This window comes from Lepus europaeus, chromosome 4 (assembly GCF_033115175.1).
Source record: "Lepus europaeus isolate LE1 chromosome 4, mLepTim1.pri, whole genome shotgun sequence".
Taxonomy (NCBI): domain Eukaryota; kingdom Metazoa; phylum Chordata; class Mammalia; order Lagomorpha; family Leporidae; genus Lepus; species Lepus europaeus.
The window spans coordinates 106,380,127-106,402,111 of record NC_084830.1 but is presented as its reverse complement, the minus strand read 5'-3'; positions in this window follow the sequence as shown (position 1 = coordinate 106,402,111).

Sequence of the window (21,985 nt, the reverse complement as noted above, 5' to 3'; positions counted from 1 at the left end):
CTTTTTCTGTAATGCTTGCTTGTTCTTCCTTCCTTCCCTCCTTCCTTCCCTCCTTCCTTCCCTCCTTCCTTCCCTCCCTCCTTCCTTCCTTCCTACCTTCCTTCCTTCCTTTCTTTCAAGATTTATTCATTTATTTCAAAGTCAGAGCTACACAGAGAAGGAGAAGCTGAGAGAGAGAGAGGTCTTCCATCTGCTGGTTCACTCCCCAGTTTGGAGCTGCACCTATCCAAAGCCAGGGTCCAGGAGCTTCTTCCGTGTCTCCCAGGTGGGTGCAGGGGCCCAAGGACTTGGGCCATCTTCTACTGCTTTCCCAGGCCACAGCAGAGAGTTGGATCGGAAGTGGAGCAGCCAAGACTCAAACTGGTGCCCAAATGGGATGCGGGCACCACAGGTGGTGACCTTACCCGCTACACCACAGCACCGGCCCCTTCTGTAATGCTTTCAGTCCCAACTCTTATGCCACTCTAGAGTTGATAAAACAAATTTATTAAGCAGACCATTGGATAACTATTCTAAGGGAGGTACCTTTAGTTCTTTTTTTTTTAAAGCTAAGTTTTAGGTAACCCCCTAAAGAAATACATGCATTTTGTATTCAAACAAGGTAAATATTGCTAAAAGGCATTATAATCAATAGTCCCTGGCACCCATGTGGGTTTACTTCTCAGAGGCAATTAATTTCATTTATGAGAGAAAAAGAAAGAGAGAGAGAGAGAGAGAGAGAGAGAGAGAGAGAGAGTCTCTCATCTACTGGTTCATTCTCCAAATGGCTGCAATGGCCAGGGTTGGGCCAGGCTGAAGCCAGGAGCCAGGAGCTTCATCCAGGTCTCCCATGTTCTGATGCTTTCCCAGGCTCATTAGCACGGAGTTGGGTGGGAAGTGGAGCAGTGGGGACTTGAACCAGTGTCCGGTATGCAGGTGGTGGCTTAACCCGCTGCGCCAGAGCACCGGCCCCATATTTGCTTTAATTTCTTTGAGACATTGGATCGTTCCAATGTCCCAGCTGCCCGTATTTCCACATTGTCTCATGTGCCTACTGGAGGATCAGTTCTCCAGCATATCCCTTGACAAATCTCTGTGATCTCTTCCTTCCGCTCTTCCGGACGTGTGGGTCTGTTATGGCCATCACCCAGGTGATTCTGGCCACCTCTCTCCTTGGTCGGATTAGTTAGTTCCTAGACCTCATATTTTGGTTCTTCAAACTTCATTGCCCATGTGTTAGTCCTCTTAGGCTGCCATGAGATAACACCAAAGACTGTTTGGCTCAAATAACAGAAATTTTATTTTCTCACAGTCCTGGAGACTGGAAGGCCAAGATCAAGATGCTGGCAGGGCCAGTTTTGGTCTTCAAGTTGCAAATGGTGGCCTCTGGCTGTGTAGTCACGTGCTCTTCTCTCTGTGCAGGGATAGAAGCGAGCGCTCTGGTGCTCCGGTGTCTTTCTCTTTTAGTAAGGACACTGGTTCTGCTGGATTAGGGACCCATATTCATGTGTTCATTTTAGCCTCAACCACTTCCTCAAAGTCCTACCTCCAGAACAGTCATCTTGGCTACTGGGGCATCGACACATGGATTCTGAGGGTTTTTGGATGGTGGTCGCCTGCTGAAGGGTGCAAGGGAGGACTGCTGTTGGAGATGTTGTTTTCTCTTTATCTTATCCTTACTCTAGAATCTCAAGTGAATAATTAAGTTTCCATGGGAAAGCAGTTTGGCATTGTGTAACAAGATTAAAATGAACATTTTCTTCTATACGTTTCTGAGTCTAAACCTCAGAGACAGTTTTGCACATGCACCAAAGAGCTCCCGTGCAAGAACGTGCATAACTTATGCTGTAACCCATGCAGTAAGCATGATTCAGGGCCTGCACTTACCAAGCACTTTTATTTTATCTTCCACTGTTCTTTAAAGTTTTTGGTTCTGGATAAGAAATGTGAGCAGGCCTATGGCTTTTTTTTCTTGCTGTTAGAGACTAGAGAATCCTGAAGTCAATTTAAATCAGGGAATGGAGTCACAATTCAGAAATTAAAATGTTCACTTTATTTTTTAAAGATTTTTTTTATTTATTTGCAAGGCAGAGTTACACAGAGAGAGAAGGAGAGGGAGAGAGAGAAAGAGAGAGAGAGAGAAAGAAAGAGAGAGAGAGAAAGAGAGAGGTCTTCCATCTGCTGGTTCACTCCCCAGATGGCTGCAACAACCAGAGCTGTGCCGATCCAAAGCCAGGAGCCAGGAGCTTCTTCAGAGTCTCCCACACAGGTGCAGGGGCCCAAGGACTTGGGCCATCTTCTACTGTTTTCCCAGGCCATAGCAGAGAGCTGGATTGGAAGTGGAGCAGCTGGGACTCGAACCAGCACCCAAATGGGATGCCGGCACTGCAGGCAGTAGTTTTATCCACTATGCCACAGTGCTGGCCCCGTTTACTTTAATATGTAAGCAATTTTCTACATTCACCCACACATAAGGCTTCTCTTCCATTCTCCAGGGCTGATCTTGAAGTAGGGGAGAGCATGTTTGTGTGATATCAGAGTTGCATTTTGTTTTTCCAGCTGTCAGCCTTCCAAGGGCCTTCAAAGACCATTTTTCCGCTGTAAGTGCTTGGTCCATGAGAAAGAGTCATGTGACCTCCCCCTGTGTGAGGGAAGCCAGGATGGTGCAGGTCAGTGGTCATTCTCCTCAATGTGCTCATCCATCTATCCGTCACCCAGCCATCACCCATCAATCCATAATCCATCCATCCATTAGCCATACATCTATCCATCCATCCATCCATCCACCTATCCCATCCACCCATCACCCATCCATCCTCCATCCATCCATCCATCCACCCACTAGCCATACATCTATCCATCCATCCATCCATCCATCCCTCCCATCCATCCCTCCTCTCATCCATCCATCCATATTTTTTTTAAAGAATGGTAGCTTACGTGAAGGATACAAAATTCTGCTTGTAGAATTCTTAATTTTTTCTTTTTCTTTTTTTTTTTATTTGACAGGCAGACTTAGACAGTAAGAGAGAGACAGAGAGAAAGGTCTTCCTTCCGTTGGTTTACCCCCCAGATGGCCGCTACGGTCAGCGCACTGTGCTGATCCGAAGCCATGAGCCAGGTGCTTCCTCCTGGTCTCCCATGCGGGTGCAAGGCCCAAGCTGTTGGGCCAACCTCCACGGCCCTTCTGGGCCACAGCAGAGAGCTGGACTGGAAGAGGAGCAACCGGGACTAGAACCTGGCGCCCTTATGGGATGCTGGCACCGCAAGGCGGAGGATCAACCAAGTGAGCCATGGCGCCGGCCCCAGCCATCCATCCATATATCCACCCGTCCACTTACCCACCATCCATCCATCTATCATCCCACCCATTCATAATCCTATCCATCCAAGTCTACACTGGTATTTCCTGGGCCAGAGTCAGATGGCAGATCACTGTGGCTACAGAACTGCAGGATTACAAAGGACTCTATTGAGATCTTTCATAAAGCTTGAGGTGAGAGACAAAATCCCCCCTTTCTCCCCTGGAGTGGGATGGTAAGACTGACAGAATCACATTTTTTTCCAAACAAAATCTCTTCCAAAACTCCTCTTCACTCTCCCAACTCCCATAAGACAGTGTGTATAGTTCAATGCATATTTGATATAAAAGAGGTTCTATTTAAGTAAACACACTACATTTTCTAAGTACCTTCACTGCAGTGCTGAGCTGCACATATGACAAATGATGTTAATGCTTCCATAATTTCTTTGGAATTTATTGTTACAGAGTATGCCATGATAAAGCTTGCTGAAAGATTATTTATGTGAAATACCTTTCTTTAACATTCTATAAATCAGTCAAGGATATAACCAAACAGATGCTTTGTTGTCATTTAAATAGGGAGTTTCCCTGGTGTTATGGTGTAGCAAGTTCACTCAACATCTGTAATGCTGGCATCCCATATCAGAGCAGTGGTTTGAATCCAGGCCACTTCACTTCTGATCCATCTCCCTGGGAAAGCAGCAGAGAATGGCACACATGGGAGACCAAGATGGAACTCTTGGATCCTGGCTGCAGCTGTTGCAACTACTTGAAGAATGAACCAGTAGATGGAAAATAGATCTCTCTTGCTCTCTCTTGCTCTGCCTTTCAAAAAGATAAATCTTTAAATAAGGAATTCCCATGATAGAAGTTAGTAACTAATTTTAAGCTGAAATATGTTTTGGAAATGGCATTACAAAAGATTGGGATTGAGCAGCCAAAGAAAAAAGAATCCTATGCAAAGATGCTGTGCTATGGGAAATCAGATATATTCATTGCTTTCATGGTCTCAAAATAGATCAGGGGCTCAAGAGTTGTGAGAGTGAGTTTTCCTATTGTGGAGACTGTGAATGGTCCCCCCCTTTCATATCTGAAGGCCATCAGCCACAGGTGCATCTGTAGAAATATTCAAGTTAATATCCTGTGCATACTTTTAAAAATTATTTTTTTATTTGGAAGTCAGAGTTACACAGAGAGGAGAGGCAGAGAGAGAGAGAGAGAGAGAGAGAGAGAGAGATCTTCCATCTGCTGGCTCACTTCCCAATTGGCCACAACGGCCGGAGATGCACTGATCAGAAGCCAGGATCCAGGAGCTTTCTCCAGGTCTCCCATGCAGGTATAGGGGCCCAAGCACTTGGGCCATTTTCTACTGCTTTCCCAGGCCATAGCAGAGAGCTGGATTGGAAGTGGAGCAGCTGGGATTTGGATTGGCACCCATATGGGATGCTGGCACTGCAGGCGGCAGCTTTACCTGCTATGCCATAGTTCTGGCACCCTGTGTACACTTTTTAATATCAAAAGAATGGGAACAACTTCATATGCATTTCTCCATGGATAGATACATGTTGCTGTATCCATGCAAGCCAACCATCCAGCTAGACATAGCCATGATATATCTGTCAGAAGAGTGACAGTCAGCTGTGGCAGTATACCCATGTATGCATAATGACATTTTGATTAATAGTGGACCACATATATGGTGGTGGTACCATAGGATTACGATGGAGCTGAGGACTTCCTATGCCTGGTGCTGTCGTTGTCATAGTAAAGTTATAGCCCAATGCACTGCTCACGTTTGTGGTGATGCTTGTGTAAACACGACTGCTGTGCTGCCTGGCACGTAAAAGTACCATGTATACAATTATGTATCGTACAGGACACTCGATAAGGATAATAAACAGCATGTGACTGGTTTGTATATTTACTCTACTTCTTATTATTGTTTTAGAGTGTCCGCTTCCTATTTATAGATAAAAGTTTACGGTGAAGGAGTTTGCCTGCGCCTTGTGTTTACCCATTTCTTGATTGCACGAAGAGGCTGTGTTGTGATTGACCCATACCTTGTAGACTGTGTAAACACACTCTGTGATGTTCACACAGTGATGAAAGTATCTGAGGATACAGTTCTCAATTAAAGTGTGCATGGCTGGACTTATTAACACAAGTCTTACCAACAGTGCTGGGGGTGGGAATTACATATGGTACATATCTGACTTTATACACATTATAGATGTACAGATACATAGATTTTATCTACATCTTTAACATGCAAAATAGCAATATTGTTTAAAGACACATACATAGCAATGTATTCAGACATTTGAGGGATCAGGTTCTACCTAGGATGTCAGTGACAGCTTTGTTGGAAGAGAGACTGTATGTGAAATGGGAAGTATGTCCTGGGGTTTCATCTGTCTTGGTGAATATTTTCTTTAAGTTCGGAGACACTCAGTTGTCTTAACTACTTGGAGCATTTAAAAGAAAATAACTTCTCTTTCCAAATTTGAAGGCTCTTGTCCACCCACTGATTGTTTCCAATGCTATTAATAAGTGGGCTGCCACCATTTTCTGCTCTGATTATCGTAATGGAATCTGTTGCCTTAGCTTTCCCCCTATTCTAGGACCTAGTAAAACTACTGCTTTCCCAAAATTCATAATTTTGAAAACTTGGGTGGTTCTCTCTTATTTTTGCTATTTTTTCTGGATATGGCTGGGCCCTTTCAGTATGGAATGTGGACTCTAATTTCCTTTAATTACGGGAAATTGAAAAAATCTCTTTAATAATATCCTTCCTCCATTTCTCTGTTCTCCTTTTCTGGAATTACCGTTATTTTGGTTGTTGGATTTCCTGCGCTAATTCTCTAATTTTCATATAATCTCTCTCCAATTTTTAAACCCATTTTTCTTTCCATTTTATTTTCTGGGAGAGTTCTTCAAATTTACTTTACCACCATTCAGTGAATATTAAAAATTTCTTCTATTATATTCTCAATTTCAGTATAACTATATTCTGGTTTTATTTTGTAACCTTTATTTCATTAATATGATGTCATTCATGTCTCCTAGGGCACTATATAATGTATATTATTACTATAATTAATATATTTCCTTTATTTCTTGCATTGTATTTATTATAAGTTCTTCTCTGCCTCCTACTCTTTCTCTTCTTTTGTTTTTTTTTTTTTTAAATTAAACTTTTATTTAATGAATATAAATTTCCAAAGTACAGCTTATGGGTTACAATGGCTTCCCCCTCCCAAAACTTCCCTCCCACCCGCAACCCTCCCCTTTCCCGCTCCCTCTCCCCTTCCAATCACATCATGATTCATTTTCAATTCTCTTTATATACAGAAGATCAGTTTAGTATATATTAGGTAACGATTTCAACAGTTTGCCACCATATAGCAACACATAGTGAAAAAAAAAATACTGTTGGAGTACTAGTTATAGCATTAAATAAGAGTGTACAGCACATTAAAGACAGAGATCCTACATAATATTTTTTTTTAAAAATTAATTAATTTTCTATGCCATTTCCAATTTAACACCAGGGTTTGTTTTTTTTTTTCATTTCCAATTATCTTTATATACAGAAGATCGATTCAGTATATAATTAGTAAAGATCACATCAGTTTGTACCCACGCAGAAACACAAAGTATAAAAATACTGTTTCAGTACTAGTTATAGCATCACTGCACATTAGATAACACATTAAGGACAGATCCCACATGGGATGTAAGTACACAGTGACTCCTGTTGCTGACTTAACAATTTGACACTCCTGTTCATGGCGTCAGTAATCTCCCTAGGCTCTAGTCATGAGTTGCCAGGGCTATGGAAGCCTTTAGAGTTCGCTGACTTTGATCTTATTCCGATAGGGTCATAGTCAAAGTGGAAGTTCTCTCCTCCCTTCAGAGAAAGGTACTTCCTTCTTTGATGGCCCCGTTCTTTGCACTGGGATCTCACTCACAGAGATCTTTCATTTAGGGCTTCTTCTTTTTTTTTCTTTTCCATGGTGTCTTGGCTTTCCATGCCTACAATACTCTCATGGGCTCTTCCGCCAGATCCGAATGCTTTAAGGGCTGATTCTGAGGCCAGAGTGTTGTTTAGGACGCCTGCCATTCTATGAGTCTGCTGTGTATCCCATTTCCCATGTTGGATCTTTCCCTTTTTGATTCTATCAGTTAGTATTAGCAGACACTTGTCTTGTTTGTGTGATCCCTTTGATTCTTAGACCTATCAGAGCCATCGGTTGTGAACTGAAATTAATCACTTGGACTAGTGAGATGGCATTGGTACATGCCACCTTGATGGGATTCTATTGGAATCCCCTGGCACATTTCTAACTCCATCATTTGCGGCAAGTCAGATTGTGCATGTCCCAAATTGTACATCTCCTCCTTCTCTTTTTCCACTCTTAAATTTAACAGGGATCACTTTTCAGTTAAAATTTAAACACCTAAGAATAATTGTGTGTTAATTACAGAGTTCAACCACTAGTACTAGAACAACAACAACAACAACAAATACTAAAAAGGATAAAGTATTACATTGTACATCTAGAGCCAGGACAAGAGCTGATCATGTCATAGTTTCTTATAGTGTCCATTTCACTTCCACAGGTTTCCCCTTTGGTGCTCAGTTGTCGCCGATCAGGGAAAACAAATGAAATTTGTCTCTTTGGGACTGGCTTAATTCACTCAGCATGATGTTTTCCAGATTCCTCCATCTTGTTGCAAATGACTGAGTTTCATTGTTCCTTACTGCTGTATAGTATTCTATGGAGTACATGTCCCATAATTTCTTTATCCAGTCTACTGTTGATGGGCATTTTGGGTTGGTTCCAGGTCTTAGCTATTGTGAATTGAGCTGCAATAAACATTAATGTGCAGATGGCTTTTTTATTAGCCAAATTAATTTCTTTTGGGTAAATTCCAAGGAGTGGGATGGCTGGGTTGTATGGTAGGGTTATGTTCAGGTTTCTGAGGAATCTCCAGACTGACTTCCATAGTGGCTTAACCAGTTTGTATTCCCACCAACAGTGGGTTCGTGTCCCTTTTTCCCCACATCCTCTCCAGCATCTGTTGTTGGTAGATTTCTGAATGTGAGCCATTCTCACCGGGGTGAGGTGAAACCTCATTGTGGTTTTGATTTGCATTTCTCTGATGGCTAGTGATCTTGAACATTTTTTCATGTGTCTGTTGGCCATTTGGATTTCCTCTTTCGAAAAATGTCTATTGAGGTCCTTGGCCCATCTCTTAAGTGGGTTGTTTGTTCTGTTGTTGTGGATTTTCTTGATTTCTTTGTAGATTCTGGTTATCAATCCTTTATCTGTAGTATAGTTGCAAATATTTTTTCCCATTCTGTCGGTTGCCTCTTCACTTTCCTGACTGTTTCTTTTGAAGTACAGAAACTTCTCAATTTGATGCAATCCCAAATGTTAATTTTGGTTTTTACTGCCTGTGCTCCTGGGGTCTTTTCCAAGAAGTCTTTGCCTGTACCTATATCTTGCAGGGTTTCTCCAATGCTCTCTAATAATTTGATGGTTTCGGTTTGTAGATTTAAGTCTTTAATCCATGTTGAGTGAATTTTTGTGTAAGGTGAAAGGTAGGGGTCTTGCTTCAAGCTTCTGCACGTGGAAATCCAATTTTCCCAGCACCATTTATTGAATAGGCTGTCCTTATTCCAGGGATTAGTTTTGAATCTTTGATCAAATATAAGTTGGCTGTAGATGTTTGGATTAATTTCTGGTGTTTCTATTCTGTTCCATTGGTCTATCCTCCTGTTTCTGTACCAGTACCATGCTGTTTTGATAACAACTGCCCTGTAGTATGTCCTGAAATCTGGTATTGTGATGCCTCCGGCTTTGTTTTTGTTGTACAAGATTGCTTTGGCTATTCGAGGTCTTCTGTGTCTCCATATGAATTTCAGCACCATTTTTTCCAGATCTGAGAAGAAGGTCTTTGGTATCTTCATTGGTATTGCATTGAATGTATAAATTGCTTTTGGGAGAATAGACATTTTGATGATATTGATTCTTCCAATCCATGAGCATGGAAGATTTCTCCATTTTTTGGTATCCTCTTCTATTTCTTTCTTTAAGGTTTTGTGGTTTTCATCGTAGAGATCTTTAACATCCTTGGTTAAGTTTATTCCAAGGTATTTGATTGTTTTTGTAGCTATTGTGAATGGGATTGATCTTAGAAGTTCTTCCTCAGCCGTGGCATTGCCTGTGTATACAAAGGCTGTTGATTTTTGTGCGCTGATTTTATATCCTGCTACTTTGCCAAACTCTTCGATGAGTTCCAGTAGTCTCTTAGTAGAGTTCTTTGGGTCCCCTAAATAATCATATCATCTGCAAAGAGGGATAATTTGAGTTCTTCCTTCCCAATTTGTATCCCTTTAATTTCTTTTTCTTGCCTAATAGCTCTGGCTAGAACTTCCAGAACTATATTGAAGAGCAGTGGTGAGAGTGGGCATCCCTGTCTGGTACCAGATCTCAGCGGAAATGCTTCCAACTTTTCCCCATTCAATAGGATGTTGGCCGTGGGTTTTTCATATATTGCTTTGATTGTATTGAGGAATGTTCCTTCCATACCCAGTTTGCTTAGAGGTTTCATCATGAAAGGGTGTTGTGTTTTATCAAATGCTTTCTCTGCGTCTATTGAGAGAATCATATGGTTTTTCTTCTGCAGTCTGTTAATGTAGTGTATTACATTGATTGTTTTGCGAACGTTGAACCATCCCTGCATACCAGAGATAAATCCCACTTGGTCTGGGTGGATGATCTTTCTGATGTGTTGTTGCATTCTATTGGCCAGAATTTTATTTAGTATTTTTGCATGTATGTTCATCAGGGATATTGGTCTGTAATTCTCTTTCAATGCTGCATCTTTTTCTGGCTTAGGAATTAAGGTGATGCTGGCTTCATAGAAAGAATTTGGGAGGATTCCCTCTTTTTCGATTGTTTTGAATAGTTTGAGAAGAATTGGAGTTAGTTCTTCTCTAAATGTCTGGTAGAACTCAGCAGTGAATCCATCTGGTCCTGGGCTTTTCTTTGTTGGGAGGGCCTTTATTACTGTTTCAATTTCTGTGTCAGTTATGGGTCTGTTTAGGTTTTCTATGTCTTCCTGGCTCAATTTAGGGAGGTTGTATGTGTCCAAGAATCTGTCCATTTCTGATAGATTTCCCTGTTTGCTGGCATACAAGTCCTTGTAGTAATTTCTGATGATTCTTTTTATTTCTGTGGTGTCTGTTGTTACGTTTCCCTTTTCATCTCTGATCCTATTTATTGATTTGGGTCTTTTCTCTTCTTTTTTTAGTTAGTTGGGCCAATGGGGTGTCAATTTTGTTTATTTTTTCAAAAAACCAGCTCCTTGCTTGGCTGATTTTTTGTAATGTTTTTTTTTTGGATTCAATCCTGTTGATTTCTTCTTTGATTTTAATTATTTCTCTTCTCCAACTGGGTTTGGGTTTGGTTTGCTGCAGATTTTCTAGATCCTTGAGATGACTTGAAAGCTCATCTATTTGGTGCCTTTCCAATTTCTTGATGTAGGCACCTATTGATATAAACTTTCCTCTTAACACTGCTTTTGTTGTATCCCAGAGGTTTTGGTATGTTGTGCTGTTATCCTCATTTACTTCCAGAAAATTTTTGATTTCTCTTTTAATTTCTTCTATGACCCATTGTTCATTCAGGAGCATGTTGTTCAACCTCCATGTGTTTGCACGTGTTCTAGGGATTCCCGAGTTGCTAATTTCCAATTTCATTCCTTTGTGGTCTGAGAAGCTGCATGGTATGATTCTAATTCTTTTGAATTTGCTGAGACTTGCTTTATGGCCTAGTATGTGGTCAATCCTAGAGAAGGTTCCATGTACTGCTGAGAAAAATGTAAATTCTTTAAGTATAGGATGACTAGTTCTGTAGATATCTGTTAGATCCATTTGGGCTATAGTGTCATTTAATCTACTGTCTCCTTGTTGATCTTCTGTCCTGTTGATCTGTCTATCTCTGAGAGTGGAGTATTGAAGTCCCCCAGTACTATTGTATTGGGGTCTAAGTCTCCCTTTAAGTCCCTTAACAAGTCTTTTAAATAAGCTGGTGCCCTGTAATTAGGTGCATATACATTGATAATCATTATATCTTCCTGTTTAATGGATCCCTTAATCATTAAATAGTGCCCCTCTTTGTCTCTCCTAACAGTTTTTGTGGTAAAGTTTATGTTGTCCGATATTAAGATGGCTACGCCCGCTCTTTTTTCATTTCTGTTGGCATGGTATATATTTTTCCAGCCTTTCACTTTCAGTCTGTATGCATCATTGTTGGAAAGATGAGTTTCTTGTAAGCAGCAAAAAGATGGGTTTTGTTCCTTAACCCAATCTGCCAATTGGTGTCTTTTAGCTGGACAGTTCAAGCCATTAACATTCAATGTGACTATTGAGAAGGAGTAACTTTGCCCTGTCATTTGCCAAAGATTTTTTCTAATATATGGTTTGAGACTCCTGTGAGGTTTCCTTCCTTTATCTTCTTTCATATTGGTGACCGTGTTTCTGTGTTTCTGTATGTAAGACATCTTTAAGCAGCTTTTGCAGGGCTGGACGAGTGGCGACAAATTCTTTCAGTTTCTGTTTGCTGTGAAAGGTCTTTATTTCACCTTCATTCACAAATGAGAGCTTTGCAGGATATAATATTCTGGGCTGGCAGTTTTTCTCTCTTAGTACCTGGGCTATATCTCGCCATTCTCTCCTAGCTTGTAGGGTTTCTGATGAGAAGTCAGCTGTGAGTCTAATTGGAGATCCTCTGAGAGTAATCTGGCGTTTCTCTCTTGCACATTTTAGGATCTTTTCTTTGTGTTTCACTGTGGTGAGTTTGATTACGACGTGTTATGGTGAGGATCTCTTTTGATCATGTTTATTAGGGGTTCTATGAGCTTCCTGTACTAGGATGTCTCTGTCCTTCTCCAAACCTGGGAAATTTTCTGCTAGTATCTCACTAAAAAGGCCTTCTAATCCTTTCTCTCTCTCCATGCCTTCAGGAACTCCTAGAACCCGAATGTTGGGTTTTTTAATAGTATCCTGTAGATTCCTGACAGTATTTTTTAGATTTCTGATTTCTTCTTCTTTTCTTTGATTTGACTGTTTCCTTTCCTGTTCTCTGTCTTCTAATTCCGATATTCTCTCTTCTGCTTCACCCATTCTGTTTTTAAGGCTTTCTAATGCGTTTGTCATTTGATCTATTGAGTTCTTTATTTCATTGTGGTTTTTTGTCACTATCACAGTTTCATGTTCTACTAGTTGTTTCATTTCATTTTGATTCCTCCTTAATATTTCATTTTCACGAGAGAGATTTTCTATCTTGTCCATTAAGGATTTCTGTAGTTCAAAAATTTGTTTTTGAGAACTTCTTAATGTTCTTATCAATTTTTTGAGTTCCGCTTCTTGCATTTCCTCTATCTCATCATCTTCATAATCTTGCATTGGCGTGGCTTGTTCATTTGGAGGCATCATAGTGTCTTCCTTGCTCTTGTTACCTCGGCTTCTACGTTTGTTGTTTGGCATGTTGGAGATAATTTTATGGTTTTTTTTTTTTTTTTGCTGTGGTGTTTTTTTTCTTGTTATACTATGCCTCTAAGTGGGCTGTCTGCTTTGATGGATCCTTAGGGGCTGTGATGGGTGTGGCCAGAGAGCTCTGCTTGATTCTTCAGGTTTAAGGCTGTGCAAAAAGCGACTCACCCAGATTGTTCACTCCCTTGCTCCTTACTGGATCGCTCTCTCGCTCTCTCTCTCTCTTTTTTTTTTTTTTTTTTGACTCAGTTGGGAAGTAATCCCGAATGGCTGAGTGAAATTGAGGGTAGTTGAAATCTGGCCTCTGTGAGTATTCCTTTGATCTACCCCTGGGACCACACAAAGAGTTTATGCAGCCCTCAATGTGTTGTCAAGATTCACCAAATTCCGAAGTTACTGAGTTTGTGGCTGCGCTTTAGATATGTAAAATGGCTCCCGCTCTTTGAGTGACAAGAGAGGCCTCTGCTTTTCTCCCCCAATGTCTCGGGTTTCTGCTGTCTTTATCTTACCTCCCTCCCGTTCCTGCGCTGGCGAGATTCTGCGGCTCCTCTCCCATGGTTGAGTTTCCACGCGGTGGGCTCTCTGTAGGTCCTCTGTGTCACGTCCACTAGATCCGGAAGCGTTTCCTCTGCGGTTTTTTTCTTGAGTCTTTTCCTGAGGCTACAGTAATTCCACTTTTATGAAACTTTATTTTCCCAAACTACGGTGCACATCCTCACTATCCGCCATCTTGGCTCCGCCCCCCTCTTCTTTTGTTTTTATTTTGGTTTCCTTCACAGTGTGTGTTCTCATCACACGCCTGGACACATCTGGACACACCTGGGCATACCTGGACACGCCTGGCACACCATTCATTGATCTTGAGGTGCTATATTAAGAAGTAGAATGAAGCTTTGCATTTGTGCGTTGAATGGTTGGTTTCCCCATAGGGCAACTGTTCTCAAAGTGTGAACTGTGCCACCTCGAGAGTCCCTGAGAGTCTGGGGTCCACAAGGTCAAAAGCATCTTCTTAGCAGTACAAACATATGATTTGACCTTCTCACCGTGTTGACTTTGCACTGATTATGCAAAAGCATGATGGATGTGATGGGTGATTTTCTTTTTTTTGTTTGTTTAATTTAATTTTATTTATTTGAAAGAGTTACAGAGAGGTAAGGTCATAGAGAGAGAGCTATCTTCCATCTGTTGGTTCACTCCCTAAGTGGCCACAACAGCCAGATCTTGGCCCATCTGAAGCCAGGAGCCAGGAGCTTCTTCCGGGTCTCCCACATGAGTGCAGGGGCCCAAGGACTTGGGCCATCTTCCACTGCTTTCCCAGGCCATAGCAGAGAGCTGGATTGGAGCAGCCGGGACTTGAACCTGTGCCCATATGGGATGGGCCATTTTTTGTGTCCGTTTTCTGTGTCAACCTTGCTGGGCCACAGGATGCCCAGACATTTCTTTAGACATTGTGCTGAGCATTTCTGTGAAGATATTTTGGATGCAATTAAGATTTGAATCTGTGGACATTTAAAAAATTGTGTTAAGAACCCACATAATAGGACATTTATTATTTTCTTAACCAATTTTTAAGGGTACAATACATACAGCATGACCAACTACAGGCGTGCTGCAGTGCCACATGTCTCTGGAACTTTGTCATCATACATGACTGAAGCCACATTCATTAAGCAGAAATGCCCGTCCTCCCTCCCCACCCCACCAGCTCCTGGCCACTCGTTTCCCACTCTGGCTCAACTATATCAGATACCCAATGAAAGTGGAGCTGGGTGGTATTTGTTCTTCTCAAGGAGCTATTTCACCCAGCATGATGCCCTTAAGGGTTAGCCACGTTGTAGCCTCTATCCCATGATTCCCTTCTTAAAGATGGTGCATAATATCCCATTGTATGTACTTCCCACATTTGCTTCATGTACTTATCCACTGATGGGCATTTAGTTCATTTCTACCGCTTGGTATTATGAATAATGCCACAAGGAACGTGGGAGTACAAACATCTCTTTGAGATTCTGTTTTCAATTATTTTGGATGTCTGCCCAGAACTGCTGGATCCTGTAGTAGTGCTATTTTTAACTTTTCGAGGACTTCCACCCTTTCCCATAACTGCTACACCATTTTACATTCCCAACAACAGTGCGAAGGCATCGTGGCTTCTCCACGTCCTCACCCACGGTGGTTATTTTTTGTTTTGTTTTTGCTTTTAATAATGGCCATCCTAACAGATGGGATACAACATCTCGTGATGGTTTCGGTTTACACTCCCTGACAACAAATGTTGTCAAGTGTTTTTTTCATATGCCTGTTTATCCTTTGTGTATCTTCAGTGGTGAAATCTCTATTCAAATTCGTTGCCTCTTTTTCAATTTTATTTGTTGATTTGAGAGGCAGAGAGATAGAAAGAACCCTTATCCATCGGTTCACCCCCCAAATGCCCAGCTGGCACTGGGCTGGGACCGGAACCAGGAGCTGGAAACACAGTCTAGGTCTCCTCTGTGAGCAATAGGAACCCAACCACCTTAGCCATCATTATTGCCTAACAGGATCAGCGATAGCAGGAAGCTGGGAGCAGGAGCTGGAGCTGATCATCCAACACAGGGACTCCTCCACTGGACATGCTCGCTATGTCTTAACCACCAGACCAAGAGCCCACCTTATCTTTATCTATTTTTAAATCAAGTTGTTTTTTGTTTTGTTCTATTTTTTGCTTTTGTTTGTTTTTGCTTTTCAAGTTCCTTCTCTATTTTGGATACTAACCCATTATTAGGGGCCGGTGTTGTGGTGTAGCAGGTAAAGCTGCTTCCTGCAGTGTCAGCATCCCATATGGGCACTGGTTCGAGTCCGAGCTGCTCCAGTTCCTATCCAGCTCTCTGCTGTGGCCTGGGAAAGCAGTAGAAGATGGCCCAAGTGCTTGGGCCCCTGCACCTACATGGGAGACCCAGAGGAGGCTCCTGGCTTCGGATCAGTGCAGCTCTGACTGTTTGCAGCCAATTGGGGAGTGAACCAGCGGATGGAAGATCTCTCCCTCTCTCTCTTTGCCTCTCCTCTCTCTGTGTAACTCTGATTTTCAAATAAATAAATAAATCTTTTTTTTAAAAAAAGCCCCATTATTAGATACATCATTAGAAAATGCTTTCTCTTATTTGGAGGTTGCCTTTTTTCTCTGTTGTGTTTCGCTGGCCGTACAGAAGCTTTTAGTTTGATGTAATCCATTTGAATATTTTTGCTTGTGTCGCTTGTGCCTTCGGCATCATATCCAAAAAATTGTTTCCGACAAATGTTATGAAGCTTTTTCTTTCATTTTCTTCCAAGGGCTGGGAATTTTTTTTTATGCCAAGGGCCATCGGATATTTATAGCATCATTCATGGACCATAGAAAATTATTCATTAGGGGCCAGCCTTGTGGCAAAACGAGTAAAGCCACTGGTTCGTGTCCTGTCCACCCCACTTCCCATCCATCTCTCTGCTAATGGCCTGGGAAAAGCGGCAGAAGATGGCCCAAGTGTTTGGGCCCCTGCCACCACTGGGAGACCAGATGGAGCTCCTGACATGGGACTGGCCTAGTGCTTGCTGCTGTGGCCTTCTGCGCAATGGACGAGCAGATGGAAGATCTCTCTCTGTACTTCCCTCTCTCTCTGTGACTCTGACCTTCAAAATAAATAACAAAATTTAGGGAAAAGATGAAATTATCCACTTAAAAATTAGCCTGCTATACCGGCATTGATTTCCGAGTCCAGCTGCCAGTTGCCTTGGCAGGGCCAAACCAGATGATCTCATGGGCCTTATAGGGCCCGCGGTCTGTGTGCTCCCCACCCTCATACGGCCTTCATTAGGTCTTTCATCCATTATGTGTGGCTTTGGGTTTATGATTTGAGGTAAGGGTCCGAACCGATTCTTCTGCAGGTGGATGTTGAGTTTTCCCACAACCATTTGTTGAATTGAAGCCCTTTCCTCATTGTGTGGTCCTGGCACTCTTGTTGAAGACAGTCGGCTGAGTATGTATGAGTTTATTTCCATATGTCTGTCTTTAGGACATCACCATTCTGTTTCGACTACTGTGCCTTTGTCATATGTTTTAAAGTCAAACAGCTTTGTTAAGATTGCTTTGACTATTAAGAGTCTTTTGTGGGTTCCCTGGGAATTTTAGAATTGTTTTACTCTGTATCTTTTTTAAAGATTTATTTATTTGTTTGTTTTTTGTTATTTATTTAAAAAATTTCTTTTATGTGTATGTATATATATTTAAAGTTTTTAGGTTTTGTCTCCTTTAATTTATTTATTAATTTATTTTTAAATATTTATTTATATATTTGAAAGGCTCAGTTTCAGAGAGGCAAAGAGAGGCAGAGAGAGAGAGAGAGAGAGAGAGAGAGAGAGAGGTCTTCTATCCACGGGTTCACTCCCCAGATGGCCACAACAGCCAGAGCTGTGCCAATCTGAAGTCAGGAGCCAGGAGCTGCTGCTGCTTCTTCTTTTGTTTAAAGGTTTATTTATTTAGTCAGAGTTACACAGAGAGAGAAGGAGAGGCAGAGAGGGGGAGAGGTCTTCCATCGGCTCGTTCACTTCCCAATTGACCACAGATGGTCAGAGCTGCGCCCATCTGAAGCAAGGAGCCTCCTCCAGGTCTCCCATGCAGGCGCAGGGCCCCAACGACTTGGGCCATCTTCCACTGCTTTCCCAGGCCACAGCAGAGAGCTGGATCGGAAGTGGAGCTGTCAGGACTTGAACTCGTGCCCATATGGGATGCCGTTACTGCATGTGGAGGCTTTACCTGCTACGCCACAGTGCCGGCCTCTATGTGTGTGTGTGTGTGTGTGTGTATATATATATATATATATGCATTTTTAAAAGATCTATTTTATTTATTTGACAGAGTTACAGAGAGAGGTAGACACGCCACAGAGAGAGATATATATATGTATCTTCCATCTGCTGGTTCACTCCCCAAATGGCTGCAATGGCCGGAGTTGAGCAGTTCCGAAGCCAGAAGCCAGGAGCTTTTTCAAAGTCCCCACATGGGTGTAGGGGCCCAAGGACTTGGGCCATCTTCCACTGCTTTCCCAGGCCATAGCAGAGAGCTGGGTCAGAAGTGGAGCAGCTGGGACTTGATCCAGTGCCCATATGGGCTGCCAACGCTTTAGGCCAGGCCTTTAACCTGCTACATTACAGTGCCAGCCCCTATGTATATATTTTTAAAGATTTACTTTATTTATTTGAAAGAGTTAGAGACAGAGATAGTGACACACACATACACACAGAGAGAGAGGTCTTCCATCTGCTGGTTCACTCCCCACATGGCCACTGAGCTGATCTGAAGCCAGGAGCCAGGAGCTTCTTCCGGGTCTCCCATGCTGGTACAGGGGCCCAAGCACTTAGATCATCTTCTGTGGCTTTCCCAGGCCATAGCAGGAAGCTGGGTCAGAACAGGAGCAGCCAGGTCTTGAACTGGTGTCCCTATGGGATGCTGGCAAGTATTTGGGCATTCTCCATTGCTCCATTAGGAGCATTAGCAGGGAGCTGGATGGGAAGTGGAGTGGCCAGGACTCAAACTGGTACTCACATGGGAAGCCAATGTCACTGGTAGTGGCTCAACCTGCTATGCCATAATGTTGGCCCCAGGATTGTTTTTTCTGTGTTTGGTTTTAATAGGGATCACACTGCATCCATAGCTCACCTTGGATAGTATGGACATTTCATATGTTAAGAAGTTTTGATTATTGAGTCAATATCCTTACTAGTTATGAGTCTTTTCAGATTTCCAATTTCTTCATGATTCAATCTGGGTAAGTTGTATGCTTCTTGGAATTAATCTTTTTTTTTTTTTTGGGCCATCCAATTTGCCAGCAGATCAGTGTTCATGGCAGTGTCTTATAATACCTGTTATTTCTGTGAGCTCAGTTGCAAAGTCTCCGTTTTCATTCCTGATTTAATTCATTTGAATCTTGTCTCCTAGTGCTTTTGCTTTTGTCTTTTCTCTCCCACTTTCCATTTCATTTATTTCTTCCCTAGTCTTCATTTGCTTCCGTCTGCTAACTCTGGGCTTCGCTTGTTCTTAAAAAAAAAAAAAAAAAAAAAGTTGTATTTATGTATTTGAAAGACAGAGCAACAAAGACAGAGGGAGACATAGAGAGAGCACTGATATGGGATGCTCGTACGAGTAGTGCTTTAACCCGCTGCACCACATCACTGGCCCCGATTTAGGCTGCTTTTGATATCCCTTGAGGTTAAAGTTCCGTTTTCAATTGGAAATAGTATTTTTTTTTTTTCTTTTTTGATGTGGGTGCTTCCTGTTACACACTTCTCTCTTACTGTTCCTTTTGCTGTATCCCTGCATTTTAGCATGATTTCTTTTCATCTTTAATCTTTCTCAAGATGTTTTCTAACTTCCTTTTCGATTCCTTCATTGTCCCATTGAGTTTTCAAGGGTGTTCTCTAGTTTCTCTTCTGTTCGTGCGGTTCCAATCTGCGTACATTTTTAAAGACTTTTTTCAATCCAACGTGATTTGTCCTGGAGAAGATCCTGTGTGTAACTGAAGAGTGTGTATTCTCCTGCGGTTTGGGGAGAGTGTCCTGTCTATATTTGTTCTGCAGAGGTTCATTTGGTCTCGAGTGTTGTTCAAGTCCCCTGTTTGCTTGTTGATTTTTTGTCTGGTTTTTCTACCCATTATTTATTTTTTCCACCCGTTATTAAGAGACATTGATTTCTACCCATTAGAAGGCTCATCAGAATGTCCTGGTGTGATTGTGTTGCTCTCTATCTTTCTTTAATCTGTTAGTTTTACCCTATATATTCGGGTGCTCTGATATTTGGTGGGTGCGTATTTATAATTACTATGTCTTCCTGGTGAATTGACTCTTCTCAGTACATAAATGTTCTTTGTCTCTTGGGCAAGTGTTTAAAGTCTATTTTGTCTGATCAAAGTAGAGTCATTTTCGGTCTCTTCTAGTTGCCATTTGCGTGTCTTTCTCCATGCTTTCACTTTCACATATGTAAGTCCTTACATCTCAAGTCAGTCTCTCATGGCATATGTGGGCTCTTGTCTTCTGATTTATTTAGCCATTTTATGTCTTTTGATTAGGGAATTTAATTATCCCTGTATGTTTAAACTAATTGCTGAAAGGGAAGGGTGGACTCCTGCAATCTGGTAACTTTTTTTTTTGGCCTTTCTTTGCCTCTTATGCTGTATTTCTGTTTTACTGACTTTTTTTTGGTAATATGCCTTGAATCTTTTCTGATTTTCTTTTTGTATCTTCTGTAGATATTTTTATTTTTTCTTATAGTTTAATGTATTTTTTAGTTTTTTTTTTATTTAAATGACAGAGTTGGAGAGAGAGAGAGAGAGAGAGAGAGAGAGAGATCTTCCATATGCAGATTCACTCCCCAAATGGCCACAATGGCCAGGACTGACGGAGGCTGAAGCCAAGAGCCTGGAACTCCATCCAGTCTCCCACATGGGTTGCAGGGGCCCATCTTCCATTGCTTTCCCCGGCATATTAGCAAGGAGCTGGATTGGAAGTAGAGCAGCCGGGACTTCAATTGGCACTCATATGGGATGCCAGTGTCACAGGTGATGGCTTAACCTGTGGTGCTATAACCCCCACCGGCCCCAGGTTAACGTATTTAAACAGCAAACTTACAGGAACAACACAGAAGTCAGACGACACTAAAAACATGTACTGGAGGCTGGTGTTGTGGCGTAGTTGGTTAATCTGCCACCTGATCCAGCTTCCTGCTAGTGCACCTGGGAAAGCAGTGGAAGATGGCCCATGGGGGAGGCCCAAATGGACTTCGTGTCTCCTGACTTTGGATGTGCTGTTGTTTCCATTTGGGGAGTAAACCACCAGATGGAAGATCTCTCTCTCTCTCTCTCTCTCTCTCTCTCTCTCTCTCTCTAACTCTGCCTTTTGAATAAATGAATAATTTTTTAAATATTTATTTTTTATTTATTTGAGAGTCAGAGTTACACAGAGAGAGAAGGAAACACATACACACAGAGAGAGGTCTTCCATCTGCTGGTTCACTCCCCATTTGTCCGCAATGGCCAGAGCTGCACTGATCCAAAGCCAGGAGCTTCATCCAGGTCTTCCCACATAGCTGCAGGGGCCCAAGGACTTGGGCCATCTTCTACTGTTTTCCCAGGCCATAGCGGAGACCTGGATTGGAACTGGAGCAGCCGGGACTGGAACCGGCGTCCATATGGGATGCTGGCACTGCACGTGGTGGCTTTACCTGCTACGCTACAGCACCGACCCCAATAAATAAATTTTTTAAAAAATTAACATGTAGGCTAACTCAGAAATGTACAGTGAAGGGGTGGAAACTACGTCTAATAAAATGCTATAAGCACCATTTAGTTATCATTCATAAGAAATGTACTTGCTTAAAAAAAAAAATCCAAATACTGGCAATTGTCCAGAAAGATGTGACAGGCTTATTTAGAACTATCATAAAGTTGAATTGCTGAAACTTGTTACTGAAACATTTTGACTTGCATTCATGTTTTGTGTTCCTGAATTTATATTAAAACTCCACACACAAAGGAAAGTGGAAAAGCTACCAGTGTCTGATTTGTGTCCTCTTTTTCTGCTCACAAGTGTACACTTAGGTACCTTTGGATGTTCAGAACTACCCATAACAGGAAGAAAAGGAAAAATATTTTGAGTGTGAAATGTTTCCCTTTCAAGTGGATTCTTTCTTTTCTTTTCAAAGAGTGATTTATTTACTTCAAAATAAGTGTTACAGGTTAGACAGAGAGGGGCAGACATACAGGGAGAGATCTTCCATCCTCTGGTTTACTCCCTAAGTGGCCACAATGGCCAGGCCAACGCCAGCAACTCCATCTTGATCTCCCACGTGGATGGCAGGGGCCCAAGCACTTGGGCCATCTTCTGCCTTCCCAGGCGCATTAGCAGGGAGCTGGATTGGAAGGAGCAGCCCGTACATGGCCCGGCGCCCACACAGGACGACAGCGTGGCAGCTGGTGGCTTTACCGGGGGCACCACAACTCCGGCCCCCATGGTGGATCTGTTCACGTATGTGATGTGCTAGCTGGATTTCTCTGGGCATAATTCCTACACATTTGGCGTGGATACCACACAAGTTGTTGTCTTCAAAAGTTCAACACATAGGCCTCCCTCGC